The sequence below is a fragment of the Panicum virgatum genome, chromosome 2K (genome assembly GCF_016808335.1).
Source record: "Panicum virgatum strain AP13 chromosome 2K, P.virgatum_v5, whole genome shotgun sequence".
In the NCBI taxonomy this organism is placed as follows: Eukaryota; Viridiplantae; Streptophyta; class Magnoliopsida; order Poales; family Poaceae; genus Panicum; species Panicum virgatum.
This window is the reverse complement of record NC_053137.1, coordinates 1,995,504-2,006,837: the sequence shown is the minus strand read 5'-3', so window position 1 is coordinate 2,006,837 and position 11,334 is coordinate 1,995,504. Positions and strand designations below refer to the sequence as shown.

The window sequence follows — 11,334 nt, the reverse complement described above, 5'->3', positions numbered from 1 at the left end:
CCTTCTGCAACCAGGTGGCGAATGTATCATTATGATATTTTGTAATACATGTCTCAGACTTCAAAGGGTATATACTTCACACAATTTGCATGTGCTCCTCCATGTATGGAGCCACCAAGGCTGTGAGATGTGCTTTGCTCAATGTGGCATGATCTATGGCATTTACTGATTTTCTTCCAAGTGTGCCCTTTCCAATCAGCCACCCCTCATGACGTGATACTGGAATCCCAATTGGGCAGAGTTCTTCCACATAGTCAACATAAAATTCAATGACCTCCTCTGTGACGTAACCCTTCGCAATGCTTCCTTCTGGACGAGCCCGATTACGAACGTATTTCTTTAGTACTGCAAAGTATCGTTCAAAATGGAACATATTATGAAGGAAAACAGGACCGAGAATACCAATCTCTTTGACCAGGTGAACTAGAAGATGCGTCATAATATTGAAGAATGATGGAGGAAATATCATTTCAAGACTGACTAAACTTTGGACAACATCCTCTTGTAGCCTGCTTAAACTCGATGGATCGATTGCCTTCTGAGAAATTGTGTTGAGAAATGCGCATAGCTTTATGATTGTTGCTCGAACATTAGCTGGTAGAATACCTCTAAGTGCAACTGGAATCAATTGCGTCATCAACACGTGAAAGTCATGGGACTTTACGTGTGCGAATTTCTTCTCTTTCAAGTTCAGTAGCCTCTTTATATTCGAAGAGTAGCCTGATGGGACCTTGATACTGTTCAAACAGTCAAACATACTTTGCTTCTCTTCCTTACTAAGAGTGTAGCACGCAGGACCTAGATAATGACGTCCTTTATCCCTTTTTTCTGGATGTAGGGCGGCCCGTTGTTTCATACGTTGCAGATCTTAGCGCGCTTCCAATGTATCCTTTGGCTTACCGTAGACACCAAGGAAGCCTAGAAGGTTCACACAAAGATTTTTTGTTAGGTGCATCACATCAATTGCGTGGCGGACGTCTAAGACTTCCCAATAAGGTAACTCCCAAGAAATACTCTTCTTCTTCCACATAGGTGCACGTCCGTCATCACTCTGCACTGATCTGCTGTTGGGTCCTTTTCTGAATACTACTTTTATATCTTTGACCATTTCAAACACCATTTTCCCACAACGGTGCCTAGGCTTGGTACGATTATCTGCCTTTCCATCGTAGTGAGCATGCCTCCTCCTTAATGGGTGCTTGATCGGAAGAAATCGACGATTACCCATATACACGATCTTCCTACAGTGCTTGAGGTACATGCTGTCGGTTTCTTCTAAACAATGGGTGCATGCCCTATAACCCTTATTGGATTGTCCGGAGAGGTTACTTAGTGCTGGCCAATCGTTGGTGGTTACGAAAAGCAATGCATGCAGGTTAAAATGATCCTCTGCATGCGCATCCCACATACGAACACCCTCATCTTTCCACAACAATAAAAGATCCTCAATCAGTGGTTTCAGATACACATCTATATCGTTACCGGGTTGCTTCGGGCCGGGGATAAGCACCGGCATCATAATGAATTTCCGCTTCATACACAACCAGGGAGGAAGGTTGTATATACAGAGTGTCACAGGCCAGGTACTATGGCCACTACTATGCTCACCGAAAGGATTCATGCCATCCGTACTTAAGCCGACCCTTATATTCCCCGCTTCATTTGCAAATGTTGGGAATGTTCTGTCCACTTTTCTCCACTGCGACCCATCAGCAGGGTGTCTCAACATATTGTCTTGCTTACATTCTTCTTTGTGCCATCGCATCAATTTAGCATTCATTTTGTTCATGAACAAACGTTTCAAACGTGGTATTAGAGGAAAATACCACATCACCTTGGCAGGCACCCTCTTCTTGACACGCATCCCCTCAACGTCACCTGGATCATCTCGAGGGATCTTATACCGGCATGCGTTGCATACAGGGCATGAATCCAAATTTTCATACTCACCTCGATATAGGATGCAGTCATTAGGACAAGCATGTATCTTCTGTGCCTCTAATCATAAAGGACAAACAACTTTTTTTGCCTCATATGTTGTCTCCGGCAAGGTGTTACCCTCAGGGAGTAACTTTTTTATAAGTTTCAGCAACTCCTCGAATCCCTTGTCAGACAAACCATTTGATGCCTTCCATTGCAATAATTCTAATGTGGTACCCAACTTCTTTTGGTCTTGTTTGCAATCAGGGTACAACAATGTTCTGTAGTCCTCCAACATACGCTTCAGATCTCTCGATTCCTTTTCTATTTCGCAACCTTCCTCAGCTTCGTGCAACATCTGACCAAGATCATCTTCTACAACGTATCCTTCAGTATCTTCTTCAGGCTCACCCATTGCAGTGTCATTGAAAAAGGAATTATAATTGGCTGCAAAGTCAGGAATCCTATCCTCTTCTTCCACATTATTATCCAGCACAATTCCTCTTTCGCCATGCTTGGTCCAAACATAGTAGTTCGGCATGAAACCACTATTGAACAAGTGACTATGGATGGTTCTTGATGATGAGTAATCCTTCTCATTCTTACAGAATTTGCATGGACAACGAACGAAACCGCCATACTTGTGTTTCTCGACCGCTTCTATGAATTCATGCACGCCATCCATGAACTCCTTTGAATGCCGGCCGGCCATGTACATCCATTGCCGACTCATCTGGGTCCACAATACATTTATATACATCATTGTACTGTACAAATAGTTCATTCATACTACCAATTTATAACAATATATTTATATAATTGATAATGCATATAACTATAATAAATAGATGCTATTCACTTATCAAATAAATTGAAAAAACATATAAATACAATAATTTGATAGTATTCAAATATCAAATAAATTGATAACATATATAACTACAATAAGATGATACAAATAAAAATAATTATCACATATATAAACTAAATCAAGTAATAACTGTTTCTAAAAATTAATTGCTAAGTTATAAAGAAAAATAACTAACCTTTTTTTCAAAAAAAAAAGCAAAAATTCACCTCCCCTCACCCCACTCAGCTGCCATGAACAGTGAGTTCATGACAACTTGAGAGGGGGAGGGGCTGGGGTATTTATAGGCTCAGGCCAAAGGCACCAGTTGATTTCAATGACCTGGTGCTAAAATTAATTCAATAGAACCGGGTCAAGGCACCAACCGGTGTCTTAGGCCCGAGCTCCTGGCAGCTGCCACGTTTCATTTCCATAGGAACCGGTTATTCCTATAAACCGGTGCCTTTAGCGCCGCCTTCATTTGGTACCGGGTGGTGGTTCAGAAGAAAAACATGGATTGTTTTTTGATTAAAATGCTTTGTCAAGTCTTTTGTGCTTAACGATGATATTTTTTGTTTGCTTAAGTTGTTACATGATGTCTACCGAAAGAAGTAGACACTTGGTTTCAACGAGCTTTGACATGACTTGTGATGTTTATATGGGTGTTTGTAATGATCTCTTGTTGAGAATGTATCTTCCTTGTATGAGCTCTCATGACCTAGTTTACTTCTTGCTTGAGTAGTTCTTGGCTGGATGGTTGCTCATGTGGTGATACTTTTATAATCTCCTAAAACTTGAATACCTGCATCGCCTTTTGTTCATATCATAATATTCTCGTGTTGGCGACTGCTTTTGCTCCCTATGATCTACCTGCTTATGTATTATTTCACTTCTAGCCTTTGTAAGTGCTTTGTGATATATTTGAGAAGCTTGGTAGAATATACACTCCATGACATGATTTTTGTGCTCTCATGTGAATCTTGATGGTTGCATTGTCATCAAAAGAGAAGTTTTTCATGACATGTTGCATTGGAAGGATTTTCCATTTGAGGGGGAGCATTCATTTCTTTGCTCTTGGGCATGCATTTCTTTGTAACATGCTTTCATAGGGAGTGCTTGTGTTTAGGGGGAGTGTTGCATATGCTTAGGGGGAGCTTGTGAGTTCTGTGCTCTCTTTTGCGGTTTTGTCGACTATGTGTTCTCGTCTCAGTTGTGTTGAACTGTTGCCCATATCTTTGGGGACCGAGACTTTTCTAAGTCGATTTGGCATTTGTGATGCCTCTCATACAAGTGACTTTGATATATTGTCATTTATGCGGCATTTGTTCACATGATATGAGTTTTACTTGCCTTTCGATCACTTGGATGAGATTTTCGACTTTTGCCTCTCAAACCATTTCTTGTGCTTTAATGTTGTCAACACACTCATCAAGGGGGAGATAATGTGGAAATCAAGTTGATATGAGCCTTGATTTCATAGTGATGAGTGTTTGACAAAATTATTGAAATGGGATTGACGGCATTTTGGGAGTTCATGAGCTTTGTGAGCTTTGCGAGTCTCTTTTGCTCTTGTGCGAGTTTGTGAGTTTTATGAGCCTTTATGCGACATTTTTGCTCTTGTGCGAGTTTGTGAGTTTTATGAGACTTTGTGCGACACTTTTGCTCTGGGCGAGTTGATGAGTTTTGTGAGCTTTATATGTCTCTTCTACTCTTGTGCCGGTTGTGTTGAGCTTTTACCTCTTCTCGAGGTGCCGGTTTTTGGATTGAGCTTTCAATTCCACATGATCGGTGTTGAGCCCTTTTTGCCTTTTTTTAGAGGTCATGTGCTTTTGTTTCAGTTCTGTCGAGCCTTTGTGTATGCTTTAGGGACTGAGACTAATGGGGATGTGGGTTCCCGATCTTCCGTCAGGTTCTAGATAACTCTCGTTGTAGGCGGAGCGAGACACACCGATCCGGCTTCAGATCCTAAAACCCGAATCCAGCAATCTTAGCACCACAACTCCTCTGGTTATCAACCGTGTCACAACCCGGTTGACCTCGCCAAGAAGGCTAATCCCTGCAAGCGCAACGAAGAACACAAGCAAGAACTCGAAAGAAACGCAGCTCAAATAGAGTGACTCTGCAGATGATTGATTAATCTCACAAGTTGGGGTTTCACAAACCGATGAACGGCGACAACTGTTCTTGACAGAATGAATCTAAGCAAAACCCAAGTCTCACGATGGCGGCGGCGGCTATTAATAAGGGTTTAGGTCGCGCAAGACCTCCTGGACGCGCCCCTATTGGGCTCCAACACGATACACGGGCCATCGGCCCAAAAACAGTGACGCAGCACCGGGACAGATTCTGGACGCCAACTTCCACAGACGATTCCCTTCGACTCCGGATGAATTTGAGCCTGAGACCAGATCCATTGGAAGCGTCTTGAAATTATATTTCCATACATATCAAGTGCGCCCAAATCCGACTCCGTATGCAACCTGGGCGTCCGTTTTAGTGCGGCCTGTTCCTGGAGTCCGAAACTGAAACGAAGTCGAATCGGTTTGGGCCTCCATCTTGATCCGGACGTCCTTGCTGGTCCTCCACGCCTCCAAGGCCTTCTCCACACCCTTGCTGGTCCTCTCCTTTGTTCCTAAGTACAATTAAGTCATTAGGTAGCAATCTATTCTCAGATTCACAATAAACATTACTTAGGAACGAACTCACCTGTAAGTTCAATTGTCGAGCACGTGCGCGAGTAATAGGACCTTGTATATCATCTTGAGGAGTGTCGTTTGTATCCGTAGGAGTGATGTCCTCATCAGAGACTTTTCATTTCAAGAGATCTTGTGCTTACCTTTTCACTTGGCTTTTGGATCTCTTGGATGCTTGTTTTCATTCTCCTTCTTTAAATCTTGTTCTAAAGATGAATTTGTGCTGGGTGTTGTCAATGCACTCATCAAGGGGGAGATTGAGGACCAATGGTGGTCACCCTTGGATGATGAGTGATTGACAACATTGTGTGGATTTGATGTATCTCTTGGCTCGTGATGTGCAGGTGTAGGATGCGACATGGCGGTCGACGGCGCGTGGTGAAGGTCAGGCGAAAGATTCATGCTAAAGGACCGTGGTGAAGGATGGACGCGAGTAGACTCGGAGAAGTGAAAGGTTCATGCCGAGGGACCAAGACGGTGAAGGGTGAATGCGAGTAGGCCTGGACCGAGGGATCCGAGAAGGTCGTGCGGAGCCATGGGCGGTCCACATGGTGCACGAAAGAGCAAAAGTACATGGTGATGAAGACGGCGTCAGCCAAGTCGGCGAGGACGATGGCGAGCCAACTAGGCGGCCCGTGCGGCGGGCGTGCGCGAACGACTCGAAGGCGTCAAGGCTCGGCGGGAGGTCGGACACACGTCGACATCGGCGGTTTGACCGGTTTGACCTCAAAACTGAGGAGTCAATCACGTCGTGCGGCGGCGTGCGAGAGGGTTTGATCGGTTTGACCTCAAAACCAGAGGAGACGGGTTTGACCGGTTTGGGCCTCAAAACCGGGGGCGGACTTGGCGCGGTCAAGGTCTGGGCGGAGAGCACGTGGCATCAACGCGAAGCTTGCGTCGAGGCGAAGCGAAGTCGTGAAGGCGGCGTGTCTGTCCGGGGCTCCAGTAAAAAGATGGACAAATTTGCCCCTACGTGGGCGGTTATTGTTAGTAATAACGTAGAGGTATTTGTGTCTTCTGGAGGAGACTTGGAGGATAAGAAGCGGGAGATGGGCAACCATACAACTCGGTCGACTAGTTGCAGTCGCCCCCTCCTTTTCCCTATCAATTCCTCTCTTTGGTCCCCTCCCTTTCTCGACCTAGGGTTAAGGATTGAGATGGATTTGTGAGATCTTGTGCTACAGATTCAAGGGAATGGATGCCCTACTCTCCTATGCCCTCTTGGGGTTTTTGATTTGAGGAGATTCGAGTTGTCTTGCTGCTGTTCTTTTTCGTTTCCTTCCTGTTTCTTGGCCCAGGCAGTGGGAGGCGCACGTGGCCAGACGCACGCGCGCGGGCCAGACCGGGGGATCACGGGGCAGCAGGTAGGCGGCGCTTCGCCTGGAGGAGCCAACAGGGTAGCAGGGTTCACCAAACCGGTGGGAACCGGTCCGGTTTGGGCCGGTACCAAATTCAAAATTCAAATTTGAATTTAAAAAAATAAAAAATTCCTAAAAAATTCCTAAAAATACTTCAAGGTGCGACGAATCTAATGGTGTCAAATTTTCTCAAAATTTCGTTCATTTAGTATAGTTTACGGAGATTTGAAGTTAAAAAAACCTACATATAAAAGTATACAAATTCAATGTAAAAGTAGTTCAAAAGAGAGTTGGAGGGTTCATTTAGGCTAAAATATGTTATACAAATATTTATTTAGTATACTTTGCGGGCATTTGAATTTAAACAAAAAAAAATGAATTTGACCGGGGCGCCATCCCCATCGTGCACGTGGCCAGGCGCACGCGCGCGGGCGAGACAGGGCAGGCGGCCCCTGGCAGGTGGGACGCGCGCTCACAGCAGCATCTGCAGGCGGCGGCGCTTGGACTAAGCGCTCGGGGCAGGCCTGGCTTGCGGAATTCGAGGCCAAGGCAGCCAGCAGCAGCTGCTGCTCCCAGCAGTGTCTACGGCAGAAAGATTTGGGAGGCAGGCACACCCTAGGCCACCAGCAAGAGACAAGCACCGCACACAAGGTGTTCGAGAAAATTTCCAACTAGCTCTTTTATTTGCACTTGTGTGTGTTCGTGGTTGTATTGCAGGCCGACAGCAGCGCGTGCGTGCGTGGAGCATCAGCAGGCCTGAATGGAGCAGGCAAAGGTGAGCATGGCAGCAGTTTTGTTTAGTCACTTGTAAACATCGTTTTCATGCTACAGTCACTAATCATTGCTATTGCTAATCTGGATCTTTGTGATGGTGGTAATTCAAATAATTTATTTGCTGCCTGCTTAGCTTGAGTTAATTAGTTTTTGATCTTGCTAATTGGTTCTAGATCTTTACATGCCTTTTTTAGAGAGAGCTTTAGTCCTTTTCGTTGTGTTTAGTCCTAGTTTTTCTTGTGAGGAGTTTGGTCGATATTTGAACAAGCTTTGCTTTTGCTTGCTTTGAGCCTTACTGTTTATTGTTGAATCATCGAATATTTTTTGGAGAAAGCCTCTTTTGCGAGACTGATTGGAAAAGCCTTTTTAGCGCTTTGATATTCGGTGCTGCCGCTTTCTATTGCACCTTGCTCAAGTAAATAGGTTTTCGCATGCTTCCGTTTTGCGTCGAGCTTTTCCTAACCATTCCTATGGTGAACTCGTCACGAGTTGGCTTGTGTCACCTTAACGGTTAAAAGAGAGGTGCGTCGGGTTGAATTCGGGACATATGTCTTGTTCTCTTTGAGAATTTTTTAAAGGCTCCCATTCACCCCCTCTGGTCGCCTGTCCGGTCCTTCAGAGACATTGAAGAATGTATTGATGATGTTAGCATGCAACAAGTGGCTAAGATGGCAAAATCAAATGCAATTAATTGTTTCTCGAGTCAGCCGGAGCTGACGGTTTATGGAATGCTGTGGAGATCCAAACATGGTGGTGCTTCCTTTACAGTGCAAAAGCGAAGTTTTGAAAGAGCAGGTGCGTCGATAACTCACTGCTGGTATATGAACCAAAGAAAATGTGCAAAGAGGTGATAGAGAAGAGAATGTAGTATCATGCAAGGTTATATGTATGGTGAACAGAATTGTTCTTTATTTTTCTCAACAGCTAGCAAATTATGAATTTGAATTGTTAGGCTCTTTGGAATATTTTCCTTAGACGAATTGCCAGGGTCTCCAATAAAAAAAAAAGCAGGGATTCTGAATGACTTGTTCGCCCATGTATCAAACTAAGATGAAGTTTCTCCCAAGGTGTCAGCGCTTGTAACTCCAACCTCTATTGTGTTTTCCTTGCTCATGGAACACACAAAGGTCCTGCTATCCTTTGACAAATGAAACTGTTGTCGGTGCTTAATTTTGTTCACCAACGAGCCAGTTGCGTTGCTAATTGCGAGGATCTTCGGAATTTTCAGATTACATGCAATGCCAGGATATTCTACTTGCTCACCCGTATCAACTATCAGAGATTCGGAGATAGGAGCTTCCAGGGTGTCAGCACTTTTATACACAAATCTGAACATCGTTAGTAGCAAGCTCATTAGCTCTGTATGACAAATATCAGCGTTATACTATCGATCAGCTGACTCTTTGTGCTGCTTTGCGACTCGTTGCTGATAATTGATTCTGGGGCAGTTATTCAGAAGGAAGAAAGCAATGCTCAGCAGATTAATTCTAGAATTATAGAGACAGAATGAAGCAGCAACGCTCCCACAGTCTGAATGGCGCCGTATGTGATCTTTCAACTGATTGAAGTTAAATTTGATCAGTTTTACAGTTTTACCCAGTTATGTCCATGAAAAAACTTTCCAGAAGTAGAAAGTAAGCTGAAGCATCCACATTCATTTCAGACAAAATAACCCCAAAATATTGAGTTAAGATCAGAGTTTTCAACCATCAATATAACACTAACCAACCAAAGTAACATTAACAGACAACCTGAAACTCAGATTTCACTGTCACGATCAATAACCAACCAGAGAGATACAGCATAATGTGTCCTCATAAATTAAACTAACCAACACAACACCAAACAGTTCGAAGCATCAGCTCCAATAAGATGCCAACAGTAGCAGACTCAACTTGATGGAAAGTGGTCAGCTGCTACCAAATTGCTCATCAGTGATTAATTTGTCTTCGGTAGCAATGGCAATTTCCCACAAGCATAATCTGAAAAGTACACCACAAGTGGCTCACTACATACAGTTTTTGGCAAGATAAAAATGTAGAGATATGGGTCCTGTTTAATATTAACAGAGTATCCTGAGAAAAGAGCGTACTAGCAAAAATATTACATCAGCAACTTGCAGTTAATTAAAAAAGAATTAACAAAAATATAAATAATTTGTACTTAACAAGTAGAACGTGACCAAAACTAGATTACATATCAAGTTGCATTGTCATGTAGTATTTAGTTTCCAAAAGCAGAGATGTCATTTATTTCACAACTAACATTTATATATCTGAACTTGTCACCACAAACATAGCAAGTCTCCACTAGCGTGGCAATTTGCTGCTAGTACAATGTGAAATACCAAGCATACAGAGTTCATAGAACTTTAAAGCTTAAATATATACAATTGAACCAACTAGGAATCTAACTTCAAGTAAGTTTGATTGATTTGTAAATTGGCCAGGTACTGCCATCCTTAGGCCTCAGTAGGAAGTAATTTGTCTTCAACTATCAGATATTATGCTGTCTGAATTCTCAATACAGTACAGGATTATAAACAAGCAAAGCTGGAGCAGTACCTGGAGTGAAGAAGCTTATGAAGGGGAAGAAGGCACAGTAATACCTAGACTCGCCTGCCTTCCTCACATGCCCGGACTTCAACTCAATTGTGAAAGCACCAGCTTTTGTGCTCATGCAGAAACCCCCAGCACCCTCAGCAAAACCAAAAGCATTAGCTTTAGGCAATATCTTGAGCTCGAAGACCCTCCGCTGTACCCATCCTGTAACCCCCTCTGGATTCACCATTCTCGACCAAAGGTGAAGTCTGGAGCCACATAAACATGCAAGCCCCAGTGAACCATCCTCGTTTTGCATGAGGACCTTTTCGCAGTACATACTATCCGGCAAGTCAATCATCGATAAGCTACGCTTGACCAAATCATACTTGAGAATTCTAGCACCAAGGTCAACAACGTAGTAGATTTCATCTCCAATAAGGGCAGCACGATTTATGTCGAAAATGAATGGGCACCTGCCCTCAAAGTTAGCAGAATCCGGCGTGCCCCAGGCACGGGCCTCCAATGAGTACACGGACGAGCGTATGGCCTTGGCCGCATCGTCGTTCCCCACACCACTACCGGATTTCCAAACTTTGCCGAGTGTCAGTTACACTCGGCAAAGGACAGATTACACTCGGCAAAGTATTTGCCGAGTGTAACACTCGGCAAACGACACTCGGCAAAGAATTCCACAGCAATGCGGACTTTGCCGAGTGTCGTATCACGGGCACTAGGCAAAGGATTTGTCGAGTGCCGTGGCACTCGGTAAATAAGCCACGTGGCGCCACCCCTGGTCCGGCGCTTTGCCGAGTGTCTAACGGCAGACACTCGGCAAAGTTTGAAGTTTTGCCGAGTGTCCTAGTCCGACACTCGGCAAAGTCCCCGTGCCGGGGGGCCGCCATGTGGCCGCTTTGCCGAGTGCTGGATTCTGGCACTCGGTAAAGTGCCCGCGTCAGGGTGCGGCCACGTGGCTATTGTACCGAGTGCTGGCACTCGGCAAACTTTCAAATCTTTGCCGAGTCCCAGTACTTTAGCACTCGGCAAAGTTGTTGCACTGTTGACCTGGGCAGGCCCCTTTGCCATGTGTTTTGGCTTAAACACTCGGCAAAGTGGTGAATTTTCCTTTTTTGTTTCTGTTTTCTCTGTTTTTCCATACAAATACGACAGAAATATATATGAATGCAGATCATTACAGGCAG

General features: G+C 44.2%; 1 long non-coding RNA gene across 1 annotated transcript; it reads right to left on the bottom strand.

Moving 5' to 3' along the window:
• Window positions 1-4,873: 4,873 nt before the first annotated feature.
• Window positions 4,874-5,310, bottom strand: LOC120695827. Its single transcript, XR_005683910.1, has 2 exons — window positions 5,248-5,310; window positions 4,874-5,165 (listed from the first exon to the last, which is right to left on the bottom strand). It is a non-coding gene; the product is annotated as an uncharacterized LOC120695827 (long non-coding RNA).
• Window positions 5,311-11,334: the final 6,024 nt, after the last annotated feature.